This window comes from Suricata suricatta, chromosome 10 (genome assembly GCF_006229205.1).
Source record: "Suricata suricatta isolate VVHF042 chromosome 10, meerkat_22Aug2017_6uvM2_HiC, whole genome shotgun sequence".
In the NCBI taxonomy this organism is placed as follows: domain Eukaryota; kingdom Metazoa; phylum Chordata; class Mammalia; order Carnivora; family Herpestidae; genus Suricata; species Suricata suricatta.
Window position 1 is genome coordinate 127,990,577 of NC_043709.1, and position 17,711 is coordinate 128,008,287.

General features: G+C 42.0%; 1 protein-coding gene across 6 annotated transcripts in view; it reads right to left on the reverse strand.

Annotated features, from left to right (window-relative positions):
- The window catches only part of CELF2 (CUGBP Elav-like family member 2), a 397,022-nt gene extending 379,709 nt beyond the window's left edge, over window positions 1-17,313 (reverse strand). For 4 of the 6 annotated variants that reach the window (XM_029955262.1, XM_029955264.1, XM_029955261.1 and 1 more), the window contains exon 1: window positions 17,292-17,310. The gene's annotated coding sequence lies outside the window, so the exon portion shown is untranslated. Of the gene's footprint in view, window positions 1-17,291 lie in introns of all 6 variants that reach the window. The other 2 variants (XM_029955268.1, XM_029955269.1) reach the window with 2 other exon arrangements.
- Between the last annotated feature and the right edge of the window lie 398 nt (window positions 17,314-17,711).

The window sequence follows — 17,711 nt, forward strand, 5'->3', positions numbered from 1 at the left end:
ACTGGCCTATCACCCGATTTCAGGGGCATGGGAGGCCAGGGAGAGAGAGAGAGAGAGAGAGAGAGAGAGAGAGCAGTGGGCCCGGGGGCATGAAAGCATGTCAGTACTCTGGGTCCTTGTGGGCCCAGTGTCTCAGTGGCACATTTCTCCACTACTCAGGGGGGGTGGCGGGAAGCGATCATTGCCAAACTCTTTTTTCCCCTTTCTGTTTCTGGCAAGGACTACACGTTTCTAGCTTATTAACCCTTTGCTAGTGCCGTCAAACTCTGCACGTTTGATGTTGCTCTACCAACATGTGCCTTTTCCCGTGGTGTGATTTGTCTACAACACTACCACTTAGGCCCCAGAAAAAGGGACAAAAGAGCACACGCGGACTGTTCATTATGAAGTTAATTCAGCTGTCACCGTGAGAGAAGGCTGGATGGGAGAGAAATGGCCCTACACATTCACTGGATCAAGGTACAATCATGAGGGCTTCAAAAGCCACACATGATGGGACGCCTGGGTGGCTCAGTCCATGAAGTGTCTGACTTCAGCTGAGGTCATGGTCTCACAGTTCATGGGTTCAAGCCCTGCGTGGGGCTCTGTGCTGACCGCTCAGAGCCTGGAGCCTGCTTTGGATTCTATGTCTCCCTCTCGCTCTGATCCTCCCCCACTGTTCCGTGTGTGCGTGTTTCTCTCTCAAAAATACATAAACACTAAAATATAAAAGCTACACATGATCAAAACCAGCAAATAAGCCAAAAAGAAAAAAAAAAACCCACACTTATTTCTGCAAGGAAACCCTTCCCTAGGTCCTCCCCCGGCACACCTGCACACCACACACACGTGTAAACACGTTCATGTCCATGTTTGGTTAAAGAGAAACACTCTCGGGTGATAACCACCTGTACCCACACAGTGAGAGCTCTTAGAATCGCAACGGATTCTAGATTTCCCTATCTTTGGGCCATGTATGGAAACATCGGTGTGACTTCCTGAGTGTTGGACTCTTCATTCAAATACGTCAGCAGAATGTAAAGAACCCCACTTGTGTCATACCGAACATCTCGCTCTCTGCAAACTTCCCAGTAACCGATGTAATCTTTTCATTTTTATCTGGATGCTGGACATGTGCCGTCCTGGCCCATCTCCTCACAACCAAGAAGCTGGTCTTTTCCCCGTTTTCTGATCTGGGACTTAGCACAGATAATCACACAGCTGGTCTTCGATGATTTGCTACTAACTAGAAACTGAGTGGAATGTTGGAAATTTATATGTACTAAATAATGCGAGATGACCACCTCATTAAACATGAAGGGGATACAATGTAACTGTGGGCGTCCAAAGTGGCGGTCCCCTTGCGTGGGTCTCTTAGAGTTGAGGTAGTTCATACCCAGAGCTCTTTGCTCTCATGCTTACATTGCCTTTCCTTTGCCTGTTTCCACATGCATAATAAATCTGGCAAGCATAAAATTTAGATACTAACCTGGGGACTTAATTCAGAAGTAAAGTACTATTTAAAACAGCGCTCTCTAATCTTCCGTGTATGCATATTGTTGGCTAACACATAGTCAGTGTTGCCTTTTTCGATTCTACCTGAGTCGTGCATTTTTCCCCCTCTCCATCTCCCCTTCCTTCCTTCACTCACTGGATAAAGAAGGATCTGCTAGGTTCCAGGCACTCTAACAAGCGCTGGGAACAGAATGGTGACACACCGATAAGACAGATGCTGTCCATGCCAGCTTTACTGCTCTTAGTTTGCCCCGAGGGTCATCTACAGATCCTTCCCCAGAAGCCTGTGATTTTCCTGCCTCTTTTTGTCTTTCAGGGAGTGAAAGAGCTATTTTTCTGGGCTTTGGAGTGCTTGGCCTGAGCATGCGGAAGATGAAGGACCCAAGAATGAATGTGCCCAGGAGGCCATCGAACACTGAAGGACAAGGCATTGTGGAAAATACCCCAGCTGGCTTACCCTGACTTAGGGGGACAGTGTCCCCCAGGGGTCCCCTAGGCTTGGGTCCCCGTTGCGCCAGAAGTAAGACTCATGAGCACCCGTTTACGGGCTGTCTTCCCCTCCTCCATCACTTCCGCCCTCCCTGGTGTCCTTAGACTCCAATCTTTGCCTCAGGATTAGCTTTGGAGGAAACTCATTGAACTTACAAAGTTATTGGGGAGACACAGAAAAGTAACCAAACTGTTGCAAAACTCCATTTTTTTTCCAAGTAGGGAAACAGCAGAATGCTTGAAAAAAATGCAAATTGAGAATCTTCTAAACCTAGGCTGCCTGGTATGTTTGTGATGGTATTTTTAACATATCCTGAAGTGTCACAAAAATCCGTAAAGTATTTATTCAAATGAAATTTGAAGGACATAGAAAACACAGGCATATTCTCTGGAAGAAATTATCATGCGATGCCTTAAATAGAAGGCGCTTGCATTTTCCATTTTCCCAATTTAAAGATAATCCTTTGGCATTTGGGTCTTTGGACTGGCTATAGTGCTCAGCTTTTTGTTAAAGCGAAATAACATTTCCTATGCTGCAAAATGGTACAGGACCCTGAATCAAACCAATCTGACTTGGTAACCTTTCCTCGAATGCTGTTTTGCATCAACATCCCGTGCCTCTTAGAAAACAAAGAAGAGCTGGCTTCCCGCTAATGTGATTATTTTCCATTGTTGAATTCTGAGTATTCAGTGTTACCTGTCTCCCTCTCTCTCCCTCTTGAGTTGTTCCAAATGAGATTGCTTATCCAAGACACCTCAGTTCACTTCAGTAACGGGGACAGTATGAATAGAATAAGAACAGAGGTAGAAAGAGAGAAGCAATATTACGCCTATCATTCCTTGCAGCTTCATACAGAATAAATAAAGCAAAGATGATTTTAACATCTGCACAGTCAATAAATGTCAGTTTCCAGAAATCAGCTCCACAGCCCGCGAATTGACGACAGTGTCGAAGCTGATTCCTGAATATGAATATGAATATATATATTCACACTGTCATACTACCCAGACTTATATGGTCTACAGTCACTGTACAGAATGAGAATAATCTCTGGGAACCCAATTACTTGGCATAAATAAGACTGCGTATTTGCAAAATAAAAACTTTCTAATAGCCAAACTTCTCGTCTCTCCTGTGATTATGGCTGCTTGTCATAAACTCAGAATTGGAAGTCAGGTCCTGATTGATGCTGTGTCCTACACTCATACAGGCTTGATAACAGAACACTGCCTTTATTTAGTTCTTTCAATCCACAGGCTTCTACAGGGGTTTTATAGTTACCCATAGTCTGCAAAGAAATTCCTCCTGCCACCGTACTATTTCCTATACGATAGTATGTATGGTACTATTGTACTATTTGCTTCTTTTTTTTTAAATAGTTTATTATCAAATTGGTTTCCATATAACACCCAGTGCTTCTCAAAAAGTAAATGGTGACAAGCCAACCACAGATAAAGTAGAATACTGTGAATACAAGCATGCGTCCTGAAGGCCTAGATCAGAATTCGGTAAGTGACCGTTACTTCTTTCAAACAAGATGTGGCTGGTGGTTGAGTGGTCCCTTGCTACTCACAGGGTGGCCCGGAGACCAGAATCCTTAGAACAGCCATGGGGGCTTTAGAAATCCAGAAGCTCAGGTCTCACTATGGACCAACTGAATCAGAATATGCATTTGAGCAAAACCCTCTAAAGGCACACTGAAGTTGGAGGCACTGCTGTACACCATGATATAACACGGTATAAACAGATACTGGAAATGAAGCCTTTGTCCCCAGGGGCCGGTAAGGGAGGGGGATACAAGTTACCAGAGAAGTGGGGTGGGGTGAGGTACAGAGGCCAGAAAGGAAAGGGGTTTCTAGGTCTGTGCCCCTCCCTCCCGAACAAGCTTAAAATGATTACTGGACTCCAGCCACGGCAAGCAAATACTGGCTTGTGCAGCAAGCCCAAAGGGTACAGTCGCAAGGACTTCCTTTGGATTCTCTGACAGTCTGGTCATTTGTAAAACAAGGAGATGACACCAAATAAGCCCCATTAATTCTAAAGTTCTGTCATTTGACATACAAAAATTAACAGGCTGGGGTATACGGGGGGGTGTGTGGGGGGCAGAACATTCACATACACGAGGACACTTTGACAATTCTTCTACAGATTGCTTTGTGATTTGGGGCAATTTTTACATTAAAATATGACTACTGTTTCACAGAGAGTAACTTTTTTGTAAGGAAAAACTTATTTTTGGAGAACTTATTTTTGTATTGAGTGAGAGTAACCATATCCTCAGCCTCATTCCTCCCGAAGGTCTTCTGCTTCGTTCTACTTTCAAAAGTCAACTCCACGGCACACACATGTCAGAGAAGGGAGAGAAGCCAGCCAGAGGCGGAGAGAAAGAGACAACAGGGAAGTAAGTGAGGACTCTTTGTAGTCACTGGGCTGAAAAATCATGGAGCCGTCTCTTCTTGTACTCCAGACCTCGGTTCTTTCGTGGGGCCTCGCTTCCCAATTCTCCGATAATGCACCTGCTTCTCCTTATCCACGGGAGACCCATTCCAAGACCCTCAGTGGATCCCTGGCGCTTGGAACCTTGAACAGCCCTGAACCCTACATACGCTGTGTCTTTTCCCATACAAACATACCTAAGATGAAGTTTAATTCATAAATCAGGCACAGTAAGAGATGCGCAACAATAACTAACAATAAAATAGAACAATTATAACAAGATACCGTAATAAAAGTTATATGAATAACTCTTGCGCTGTACTCACCCTCGTTCTTTTTGTGATGATGTGAGATGATAAAATACCTCCGTGAAGAGGTGAAGGGACGTGAATGACGTAGGTGCTGTGACACAGTGTGAGGCTACTAGTGACCTTCTGACCGAGCGTCAGAAGGAAGATCGTCTGCTTCTGGATGGCACTGACTACGAGTACCTGAAACCGTGGGAAGTGAAACCATGGATGGGGGGGGGGATTAGGTCCTCGCGAGAACAGGAGCACGGTGTTTTCACCTGCACATGCATGTGTGGACGGACATGCGTTGAATCTACATGGTTCAACAGCCACTGGGCTGTAAGCTAGCGGGCAGTCTCTATTGTGACCGATTTTCCCTTCACTATTGTACTTCAAGTTCTCCCAAAGCATCTCCAATCTCAACTCTGCTCTTCTATAGAAAAGTTTAATTTATAATATTTATGCAATACTACAGTTAGGTTACAAAATAAACAGCTAAAATGCTGTACTCCTTTTGGGTTTCGATTCACCGTGATGTTAAAGAGCAACTCTTACATCATGGAAGTTGAACTTGGATCGAACTCTCTCAACTGAACGCTGTCAGCTGCCAGAGCTTCAGGCAAGAACCCAGAAAAGATAAAACTCCAGTCATGATGGAATTAGCCAAGCAGTACCAGGCCAAGGCCAAATGAAAGCAGGCTGCATACATGACTGTTGCCAAGAGAACCCTCCAAACAGCGTCAAGTACCAAATTTTCATAGTGAATGTTAGGAACAAGATGACAGTTGAGGTGGGTGTTCAAAAGGAAAGCATAGTCAAATCTGTAAGTCATCCCAGAGAATTCTTTGCTCTATTCCCCTGAGAAATTGCCAGAATGAATTAGAAACCATTTATCTATGACGCTTAGCTCTAACATCATTTGTCTTCGAGGACTTCCTATCAAACTTGCATCTTGCTAACTCGGCAAAGGCTGCCACTGCCAACCACAGAACCCATTTGCGTGTTTTTTTTTTTAATGTTTTATTTTTTTTAGAGAGAGAGAGACAGAGTGAGCAGGGGAGGGTCAGAGAGAGAAGGAGTCATAGGATCTGAAGACAGGCTCCAGGCTCTGAGCTAGTGGTCAGCACAGAGCCTGACGTGGGGCTCGAACCCACAAACTGTGAGATCATGACTTGACCCAAGTCGGACGCTTAATTGACTGAGTCACCCAGGCGCCCTCCCCCCCGCCATTTGCATGTTTGAAATGACTACAATGAGACTTTCGTGCAAACAACTCCCAAGAAACACCGGAAACGTTCATCTAGATATTGGGCTTGATTCCAAACTCAATATCAAATGACCCTCTTGGTAGCCCCAGATTTTCCAGCAGATTCTTCCTCCAGACCTCCATGACATGACCAACTGGAAACGTGACAGTCATCTGAATTGTTCTCTCCTTCATCGCTTGGGTCTAAGCATATACTACTGACTGGTTTTTCCCAATGTTTTCTGCAATCCACAATTGCTTTTTTTCTTTCTATAGAGCCCAGCCTAGTTCATGCATTTGTTATCCTCAAGTGAGCTATTTAGAAAAATCATCTCCCATTTACTCATTAGTTAATTTGGTGCATATTTCAGCACCTGCCATGTGCTGTAGGCACTGGGCTCGGTGTTTGAGGATATAAAGGTGAGCAAACTCGTGCTCAGGTAGTTTATGGGTTGGTGGAGCTCTTCCTGTTGGGATACATTTGGCAGGACACATTCAGGGCCCCTTACTAACACACTCCCTGACTCATGCACTCGTCCGACTCAAATGCCTCCAACGGCTTACTAAAAGCAAAGCAAACCAAAGAAAAACTCTTTCAACCATTGTAAAGCTTGCAAGCTAGCTTCTACCCACTTCTCTAGTCCCCTATTTTACTATTTTCTTAACAAGCCATCTGGTTGAAACCAGCTGGTTGAATCTCCATTTCAGAACATTCCCTATTTCTTGCTCTTTGCTTTGTTACTGCTGTTTCTTTTCCCAGAAGGTCCACACCCTCCATCGTGATACTTTTCTGTCATACAAAATACGTTCTTTCTCTCTTCTGAACTTATATATTTGGTCAATTTACATAATACTCAATGCATTCAATAAACCAATTTCCAACTTCTCATGTGATGGACTCTGTCTGCGCTAAGCGCTGGGATCTGAGGAGGAGCACACTGTCTCTTATTAGAATTCAAGTTTCCACCTTTAGAATCTTTTGGTTCTTAAAGGCAGGGATCATAGTACCTTGTAACGTCTGCAGGACCTTATATATTTCCTTGCATAGGTGGGTAGTCAGTGACGCAGCCAGTCACAATGATATTGTTAATGCCAACACAGTCATTTAAAACTTTCACTATTTGTTATGTCAATAATCCTCTTCATTATTCATTACATATTTCTTTAATTGTGAATGATCCACAGAAACCTGTTTCACTGAAAGCCAAATCTGGGAACAATGCCCTGATACGTTAGAAGGGAACTTGGTGACGATAATGAATTATGAGTCACCAGATACCACTCTTGTAGATACTAGTTCTATTGGTCCGAGTCTGGATGAGGAAGAGTCTCAAACGTCCTATTATAATGGTCAAGTAGAGTTTCTACTTATTCACTGGATACTCATACCCTCAATGTGGAGTTCTCTTTCGAGTCTTCTATGTAACTCAGCATGACTCCTTAAAATTCCGTGCTCCCTCTCCCCAGAACAGCATGACGAGCAGAGGTTTAAGGATGAATAGTCAGGCTAAATGGTGAATTTATTTTCTCCGTTGGCTTATGTCACTGCCTCAGTTTGGTTTTATATAGTGTTATGTGAGCTTAATGTTGCTTACTTGAAAAATGAAAATGACTTAGGATGCTTGAGTGGTTTGGGCCCAAAAGGAAATCTGTATTTTTGCCAGAAAGAAGGAAAAGGGGGAATACAGAACAGAAACATTCACAAAACCGAATCTGAAAAGAAAGGTTTGTGAGGTTTGAAAATATGTGTGTACGAATAAAAATTAATTTTATTGATTTATAGAATATCGGTAGCTTGAAAAATCCCAACCGTCAGTAGAGGCGAATGTTTCAGAAGGTACAAAAACGAAACCGTAGCTGAGCAGAGACAGAACCTCCCTGCCCGGTAGCTCGTCAAAGCTCAGTGGACCTCCACATCTGAAACCCTTCAGGGAACCCAGAGCAGCTTTGCTCCCGATGCATAGGCTTTCCCCGACAAAGTGGTACTAAGAAAATATGAGAAAAATTGTATTTAACACGCAATTTTATCTTGACAGTGTCCCTTTGAATAAAAGAAAATGAACCATGGAAGATTATGAAACAAAATTAGTTATCCAAGAGGCCACAATGACTCTTTGGATGCTGGACCACTGGCTTTCTTTCCTGCAGGCTGTACCTGTGTGTGTGTGCGTGCGTGTGTGTGTGTGTGTGTGTGTGTGGCTTTGTGCGTGCCTGTGTGTGCACCTGTGTGTGAATGTGTGTGCCTGCCTCTGTGTGTGCACATGCCTGTATGCCTGAGCGTGTGTGTCAGTGTGTGTGCACACGTGTGCGTGCCTGTGTGTGCCTGTGTGTGCACGCACATCTATGAGTATGTCCACATGTGCACACATGCCTGTTTGTGCATGTGTGTGATTGTGTGTGCCTGTGTGTGCATGCGTGCATGTGCACCTAGATGTGTGTGTGAGCACATGTGTGTGTGCGCGCGTATGTTCACATACCTGTGTGTGTATGCATGTGTGTGTGCACATGCCTGTGTGCGTGCCAGTGAGTGTGCACATGTTGTGTGGTATGTGTGTGCCTGTGTGCGCACATGTATGTGTGTGCATGTTTCCTTCAATCTTCCCAAGAAGAGCAACTCTGACATAGCAAATAAGGGATTATAATTGCAAAATTATCCCTTCAGTGGAAACCATTTTCTACCCCTTTGCTCTCGAAGCTCTGCAGATACGAATGCTTCCATAAACAGAATGAACGAAGCCCCAACTCTCTATGGCGACAAATTCAGGAAACCGCAGGTTGTATCTTAAAGGAGTTCCACTAGTACACAAAAGCCCTCGTGTGCAAATAATGGAATTCTCAAATCGGGATAAATGCGCCTTTATGAATTTTTATTTTGATCATTTATTTCAGGTAACATGTAGATAGTATCACACAGCTTTGAATTACGGAGCAGATAAGAAAAATCTAAAAGGAAAAAAATTGGGGCAGGCCTTTATTAAATTTTAAAGTATGCCTCTGCTATACTCTTATAAAGAGCCAAATAGGGTATCAAAATCTCTGGAGATCACCAGTGTAATTTCTTTATCATGTTCCATTTAAAATTTAATTATGCAGTCTACAACAAGGAGAATGTGAGCTGTTTAAATAGGTCATGCAGTGAGTAACTTAACAATATTCTAAAGTTTTCCTTGTAAAGATCGTTCCTTTGATAGTCTGTTACACATCACAATACTATATTATAAAACAAGTGTGATTTAATTCCGTCACCACAGACTCTTATATACATCTATGAAGAATGAAATGTTTTGATTTAGGTAATTTAGAGAATTAATGGAAATCATGTTTCTGCGTGAGCTCCCCATCCGCATCTATACTTTCTTTGGGTAATCATTATTTTCATGCATGCTAGCCAGGTCAAGAGAATTTTTTATTTACTGTCTGAGGTACTTTGCTTTAAATCAATAATCATTCATAGGAAGGCAAAGAAAGATCTTGCCACTGAATAATTAATATTTGAATTAGAGGTCTGTTTGGCTTCTGGTTGACTACTCCTTCATTCCCCAACTCAAATTTCAACTAGCATAGAACTCGAATTTCTTTACAATAAAATAATAAAGTAAAGGCTGTGTTGGGCACTTTACACGTATCACTTCATTTTGTTCTCAGAACAATCGGTCCTATTATTGCCCCCATTTTACAGACGGAGAACATGAGGCACACAGAGGGGAAGACATTTATCTACGATCACAGGACTAGTAAGTAGAGGAACTGGGATTTGAACCTACGCTGGAGTGTATGTGCAGAACCACTTCACGAGGCTGCTTCTTAACAAAACAAAAGGTGCCATGTCTCAGAGATAAACAGTCCCTAAGTGTTGGTAAAACTAATTAGCATAAATCCATCTTTCACTACACCGCTACGAGAGCTACCATGTATCAATTATCCACTGTGTGCCAGACCCTGAGCTAAACATGCGCTAAGGTTTATCTCCTCCCACCAGCAATTTGCGACAGGCATCGTAATTTCCCCAAACTGACAAATGAAAACCTGAGACAGAAATGAACAGATCTGCCCATGGTCGGGCAATTAAGAAAGAGCAGATACAAGATTCAAGCACGTCTGAGCCCAAAGTCCAATCTCCTAACCTCTATGCTACACACACTCACCAGAAACAGCTCCAAACAGCCTAGAAACAGTCAAATTTAGGTTAATAACTTGCCAGCCATGAAGATGAACGTTTCTCGGTGCCAAGTGTACAAAAGAGTGAGCAGCGTGGGCCGTGGAGGAGGCAGAAAGCATAACATCCGGTCCAGCACTAGTTCTCTGGGGTAGGCTTCGGCAGCGCTTCGTCCCTCCCTTCCCCTCATGGACTGAAAATCTGTGCCCCGTGTCCCCAAATCCATACACTGAAGCCCTAACCCCTAATGTGCCGGAGTTAGGAGGTGGGGCTTTGGGGAGGTAATTAGATCTGGATGAGGTCGTGCGGGTACAGTCTGTGTGACGGGATTACAGCCCTTAGAAGAGACACCAGAGAACTTTCTCCTTCCCCCAACTCCCAGCCATAGGAGGATATGGCAAGAAGGAAGGTATCTGCAAACCAGGAATGGCGTCCTCACCCAGACACTGAACACTGGATCCGCCAGCACCTTGATCTCAGACCTCCTAGCTTCCAGAACTTTGAAAAATAAATGTTGTTCAAGCCATGGTACGGAGCTTTGCTAGAGCAGCCAGAGCGGACTCGAACCCTTTCCAGTTCAAACTTTTATGCATTCACTCAAACATGTATTCACTCAGATGGTCAAAGACTGATGTAAACCTTTATTCTGGACCTACCACGTTCCAGGCACTGCTAGGCATTGAGGATAAATAATTAACAATAATGGGATCTTAGAGTGTTTCCTCCTTGGTGAGGAGGTATGAAGTCCTCCATTAAATGGCAGTATCTGGTAACACACATGTTAGGACAGGACTTAGCATTCAGGGCTTTGGGAATTAACAGAAGAAGCATCAAACATTTCAGGGCAAAGAAGCTTTCATAGAAGAAATGGCATCTAAGACATGTGGCTTATTTTTTAAATTTTTAAAATGTTTATTTATTTATTTTCAAAAGAGAGAGCACAAGTAGGGGAAGGACAGAGAGAGGGAGACACAGAATCCAAAGCAGGCTCCAGGTTCTAAGCTGTGAGCACAGAGCCTGATGTGGGGCTTGAACCCATGAACTGTGAGATCATGATCTGAGCCAAAGTCAGACACCCAACCAACTGAGCCACCCAGGTGCCCCAAAGATGTGTGGCTTACTTTGTTTTATTTATTTTTGTTAGCTAGGTAGTGAATCTGAGGGGGGGGGTCCTGGGAACTGTGAGTTCTAGAGGTATAATGGAGAGAACTTTAACTCCTTTTCTTTCCCCAAATCCATTTTGTTAATTTGCCCAGATTGCTATTTCTTTAAAACAGTTTTTGAATGTTTTATTTATTTTTGAGAGAGAGACAGAGTGTGAGCATGGGAGGGGCAGAGAGAGAGGGAGATACAGAATCCAAAGCAGGCCCCAGACACTGAGCTGTCAGCACAGAGCCTGACGAGGGGCTTGAACCCATGAACACTGAGATCATGACCTGAGCCAAAGTCGGACACTCAACTTACTGAGCCATCAAGGTGCCCCCAAGATTGCTCTAAAAACAGTTGAGAACATTCTCTGGATGAACAGTATCAAAGAGAGTAACAGCTGCTCAGGCTGGGGTCTGGACCTTCCACATCAGGCAGTCATCCCATGAGCTCCTTTCCCAGCCCTGCACACTATCTGACAAGATGGCACCACTTCTGTTCCCTGCCTACCGTCCCTGGGCCTCCATGATGACACTCACTCTGTGTGGGGTGCATAGCCCTCTGCACTGACACATACTCTATCCCGAACCATCTTCTCAAGCCATGCTCGGACGCTGATTCATGACGCTGTCCTTGCTTCCTCTAATCGCCAGTGGCCCATCTTGTTGGTGACATCCCTTAGTGGCTTTCATTTGCTTAGATGTCTTCCTAGCCTACAGCACTAAACACTTCCTCCCAGCACCGTGATGACCCGTGCCTGCTACCCCAGACTAAACTACTCAAGGGAAGAGACAATGTTCTGCCTCTTTTCTATCACAGAGTCTACAACTTTCCTCAGCATATAGTGCCTGTATGTCTTTGTTGAATTCATAAATAGATGATAACTTTTATAAATATTGAACCGCACAAGACTTGAGTCCCAGGAAAGGTGGGGGAATTATTCTTTCTTAGGCATTATAAAGTAGTCAGGAAATATTCACCAGTTCTAGACTACTTAGTCAGAGTTTGGCCTGAAAGTACCAACATTATTTGTCCTATTTCCTTTGCTACCCAGCCCCTGGCAAATGATTTTCTACTGTTTCTACGAATTTGACTTTTTTTTTAGAGTCCACGTATCAGGGATACCGGGCAGTATTTGTCTTTCTCTTTCTGGTCTATTGTGTTTAACCTGATGCTCTCTACATCTATTCCGCTGCAGATGACACACTCCTTCTTTCTTGTGTGTGTGTGTTTGTGTGTGTGTACACAGACACATCTTTATCCACTCATCTATTGACAGGCTGTTTCTATATCTTGCCTATTTTGAATAAAGTCACGTTGAACATGGGGGTGCAGATATCTCTTTGAGATCCTTTCTTCATTTCCTTTGGATATATAACCAGAAATGAGATGGCTGAATCACATGGTAGTTCTGTTTTCAATTTTTAGGGGAAATTCCATACCATTCTCCAAAATGGCTACATCAATTTACATCCCTACCAACAGTTCATTAGGGTTCTCTTTTCTCCACATGCTCACCAACACTTGTTATCCCTGGTCTTTATGATGATAGCCATTGCAACAGGTGTGAGGTCATATCTCACTGTCGTATTATTTATTTATTTATTTATTTATTTATTTATTTATTTATTTTGAGGGAGGGAGAAGTGGAAGGGGTGGAAAAACTTATGAACTGATCCTCAAAAGTATAAGTCGTAATGCCAGTAGAGGATCCATCAGAGGGAGACAGAAAGCATGCATGAGTGGGGGGAGGGGAGAGAGAGACAGAGAGACAGAGAATCCCTAGCAGGCTCCATGCTGTCAGCACAGAGCCCAACACGGGGCTTGATCTTTCAAACCACGAGATCATGACCTAAGCCAAGATCAAGAGTTGGACGCTTAAATGACCGAGCCACTCACTGTGCCTCTCACTGTGGTTTTGATTTGCATTTCTCTGATGATTAGTGATGTTGAGCACCTTTTCATGTCTGTCTTGGCCATCTGTATGTCTTCTTTGGAAAAGTGTCTATTCAAGTCCTCTGCCCATATTTTAATTGCATTGTTTGTATTTTTGCTATTGGTTTTTTTTTTGTCAGCTCTTTATATATGTTGGATATTAAGCCCTTATTAGATACATGATTTGCAAATATTTGCTCCTGTTCCATAGGTTGCCTTTTCATCTTGTTGATCGTTTCCTTTGCTGTGCAGAAGCTTTTTAATGTGACATATGATCCCACTTGTTAATTTTGCTTTTGCTGCCCTTGCCTGTGATGTCACCAACATTTTTATTCCTAATTCCTAAAGAAGACAGCATTTCATAATGAAAACAAGAAATAGGAGATTGTTTTATGTACCAAAGCCCTGCACAATGCGCCAGACATCTCATTTGAAACCCAATGCCCATGACTGACAAATATGGCCATCAGAGTTTAGTCTTATTCTTCTACTACATGAAATCTGTTCAGTTCAAATTCCAAATAACAAAGATCAATAACCAAAGACCAAAATTCCATATGTGAGACTGAAATATAATGACTTTTATCTCTGATAGTCACATAAACAAGCAGTTCTGCCGTCCTGGTAAAGGATCTCAAATAAGAATCCTACAGCACACGCTTGTGTTCTAGGAAATCAGGGGCCCTGTTACAATATGTTTAATACTTACATTCCCTAATCCCCTCAAAGAAGGCATAGAAAAAGCTCAAGTTGTTGGATTACAATACAAGAAAAAGGTCCAAGTTTTTCTTTCATCACTTTAACCTTTGGCCCCTGTCTCCAATGGCTAAAATCTTTAAAACATGGCATCTGAGTTATATACTTAATTATCTTAAGCTTCATTTACCCATATTTCACGTTCCTCAAAGAGCATCCTGACCTCTGGGAGCTGTGAACCAGCTCGTGAATCTCGACCGTGGCGCTTCCACTACTTCTTCTAAGGTCTACTAAAATCACTTTATTTTCCATACTATTTAGTTTATATTAGGAAAGTGAACTATGTTAGCAAAGAATTTAAATGCTCTCACTTATTAAAAAATAGCCACTAATAGTACATGATGATGCTAAAACTTCTGTTAATATAAACCTTGTTTATCCCTTTACTCTGCTATACGAAATCAAGTGCTATCTCTGTAGAAGCATCATTCAGATGAAAACCCCAGCTTACCATAACTAATTGAGTGCCTCCTTTCCATCTGAAGAGTTGCAGTTTTACCACAATTTAATTAAAACACACCTACCTAAACTAAACACCCTTTGCCATTAAAAAATGTCTTGAAAGACACACTTGTAATGGAAAAAAAAAGAACACCAATTGTTCAGATTGCTAAGCCATCCTTCGCTACAGCAAAATAGAAGCGGGGAGTCACCTGTGATATTGAACATGATCATTTTCACAGTTCAAGAAATAGAACCATCCATTCCATTTCCAGGACACTTCAACACAAAGAGGGCAACATATGTAATACATGTAGCCAGTTTAAATATTTGTTTGAATCCCAACAAGATCATTGGTTTTAATATTTATAATATAATCAAATGCTTAGTGCATGTTGTTCATATAATCTAATTTTTTTCTTGTGACACATTATTACCAGGCTTTAATTTCAGCAACGGCAAGAATTCAAAAACACATTTAGGTTATCATTAGTCATGAAAAACAAACCTGGTGTCCACTCAACAGCCTTGTGCACATGTCTTATTTCAACTTCACAGCCTTTTTAACGACCAAGGCACGCCCACTGCTGCAGGAGGGGCACGTTTTCACAGAATATTATCACCCAGTGGCCAGCCACTTTAAATTAATGCCATGTAAGGCCATTAAAGTTGAAATGCTCCACCCCGTGCAGTATTTGTAAATGGCCTTTCAGAAAATTTCAAGAGCGTCAAAGCCAGTGAAAACCAAGCCATAAAACTGCTTTCAAATGCCACCGGCTTCCTTCCCAGCCAGATATCACTAGTTAGCAGTCGCCTGAATTTTCCATTTTTCCTTGATGTCACAGCATAAGCACGTTTTTATGACTAACCAGATTAAGAAAACAACACACAGAGCGTCATGTTCCAGTAATCATTAGCCGACAAACCAACAAAATAACCACAGGCGCCTTGTTCTAAAGAGCACCAAGGTTTTCCAGGGCTCATTTGCACTTTGCTGGTGACACAGGCTGAAGAAATCCATAAAAGGGCTGAGTGCTGATCAACTGATGGAATTCTACGAGACTGTACAAACAAGCAAATGCTAGCAAAACAAAGAGTCTGCGGCCAAGAGAAGGATTCATCACCAATATTATGAACATTATTTCATGGTAATGTGAGGAAGAGAGACAAATGTCAGTGGATATGTCCCAAACTGCTCTGGAGAAAGTAAGAAAAAATAGCTGAGACTACATAGAAGAAGCATAATTGAGAAAGGACTGACATATTATTTTTAGTGTCCTCACTGCCATGCACTATAGTGACCGTGAATTGCAGTTAGGATGAGATTGTTGCCGTGTTTATTTTCAACAGGATGCACCATGAGGATAGCAAACATTCATGAAAAAAAAATAAGCAGGCTCATGACCAAAATACCTCCTACCAAACTCCAGAAAAGATCAGATTCTCCCTGGAGTAATAAACCAGCTACAACCGGTCATTCGCAGTGAACACGGGCACCGCCTCTTTGTACCCACAACAAAACACTACTTAATAGAATTCAAGTGCACACCACGTTGCTCAGACATCTGATTAATTTTTATCTGCATGATTATAACTCCATGTGGGTTTCATCTGACAATATGAGGGTGGTAGCTGTTCTAGAAGTGTTTGGAAGTCATTCTGCATTCCATTATTTGGGGATTAGCTTCCTCGCCACAAACATGAGCAGACATACAACTCTCCCCCTCTCTCTCTCTGAAAATGATGAATGCTTTGGTCTTCCCACCAGACTTTCTACAGAGCGAAAGCACAATGGCAGACAAACTCAGTGGGGACACACACACCAGCACACATGTCCGCATTTAACCCTGTCAACTGGCACGGAGTTGAAAAGTTTCTTTGGGACAATTTCCAAAGAATTAAGACATACAGTAATTTAAATATTTGGATCACAGTAAACAGTTTTTTTTGGCAATATTAATCATGATCCTATAAGCAAAGATTTACTTTACATAAAAAAAGCAGCCAAATGTGCTTATCTTCTGTAACAGATGGTGACGATATGTACTTTCTCCCCCCATTCCCCAGTGCTGTTCAGTATCACATTCTGCAGGCTCTTCTCTTCCTCGTTCTCGAGATTCTCGTGTTTGCATTTCCGACAGTTCCCAAGCAGTGCCCTATGCCCCATTCACTCATTCATGAATGGTGTTTGTGCACCTTCCAAGACTAAGGCAAGACGTTCAGTGCTGCGTGCAATGCCCAGGAAAGACCTCTTGAAGTACTGTCACTCCCTTTGTTTTCTTCTAATCAATAGTGTTAGTCATTTCTGATACCAGTTGTCTACAATATGCATCCTGTTAATGACATAAATTATAAAAAATATATACTATACATTGATTATTTTACATATCGATCTCTTCCTAGTGAAATACTAAGTCTTTATTTCAATGATAATAAGAAATATTAAAGTATTTATATTATCATCAAAACCATGATGTAAGTTATTGAATGGAGGCTCAGAACTCTTTCATAAATCTATAAATCCTCAAATTTGTAATGATGATAGTTGGCCTGCTGGAGAAAACCACAACTCCCCACATTAATTCCCACGAATATAATAAAAGAAGCAACATGTTTATGACTTCTGCAGAGAATATAGCTCATAAATACATCTCCAAATGCAAGATATAACTTTAAAACAATGAGAATGATTTCTTTAAGTCATATATGGACACTTCTTTCATTACGTCTTGGTTACATCTCTTATATGTGACTCATACACAATTTCTGGCATTTACATTGTGAGATACGGAGTCTTAAAATCGATTGCGAGGAAGAGACAATTACAAAGGCCTCTCCAAGAAGACCCAGCACTTTTAGATTAGAAATCATGCACAGAAAAAGCAAAGCCAGCCTGCTCACCTTGGTAGACTTCCCGCTAACTCTGTGGCTGTCTCCCTGGAGGAGAAAAAGAAAACACGCATGATTAGCTTATTTTCGTAAATCAAATAAATTTGTTTCATAAACCATAACATAATGCACCAAGGCATTATAATATCAAATGTGTGAAAAAGATACAGAAAATGCATTTCTGATTAATTCCCATAACCATTTCAATGGTGATTTTCAAAGTAATTTTATACACACGCAAAAACATGCCTCTGCTTTCTGTTTAAAACATTACAATTTGAAAATGGACAACATACAGAAAGAAAATGGAAAGGAAAAAGAATCTCAACCACATTTTAGATATTTTCCAGCTAAACAAAGCACTTGCATTCAGTTTCCAAGAATCATTTGGGAACAAATTCCTCGGAGAATGTGTCTTTGTGTTGATGATCT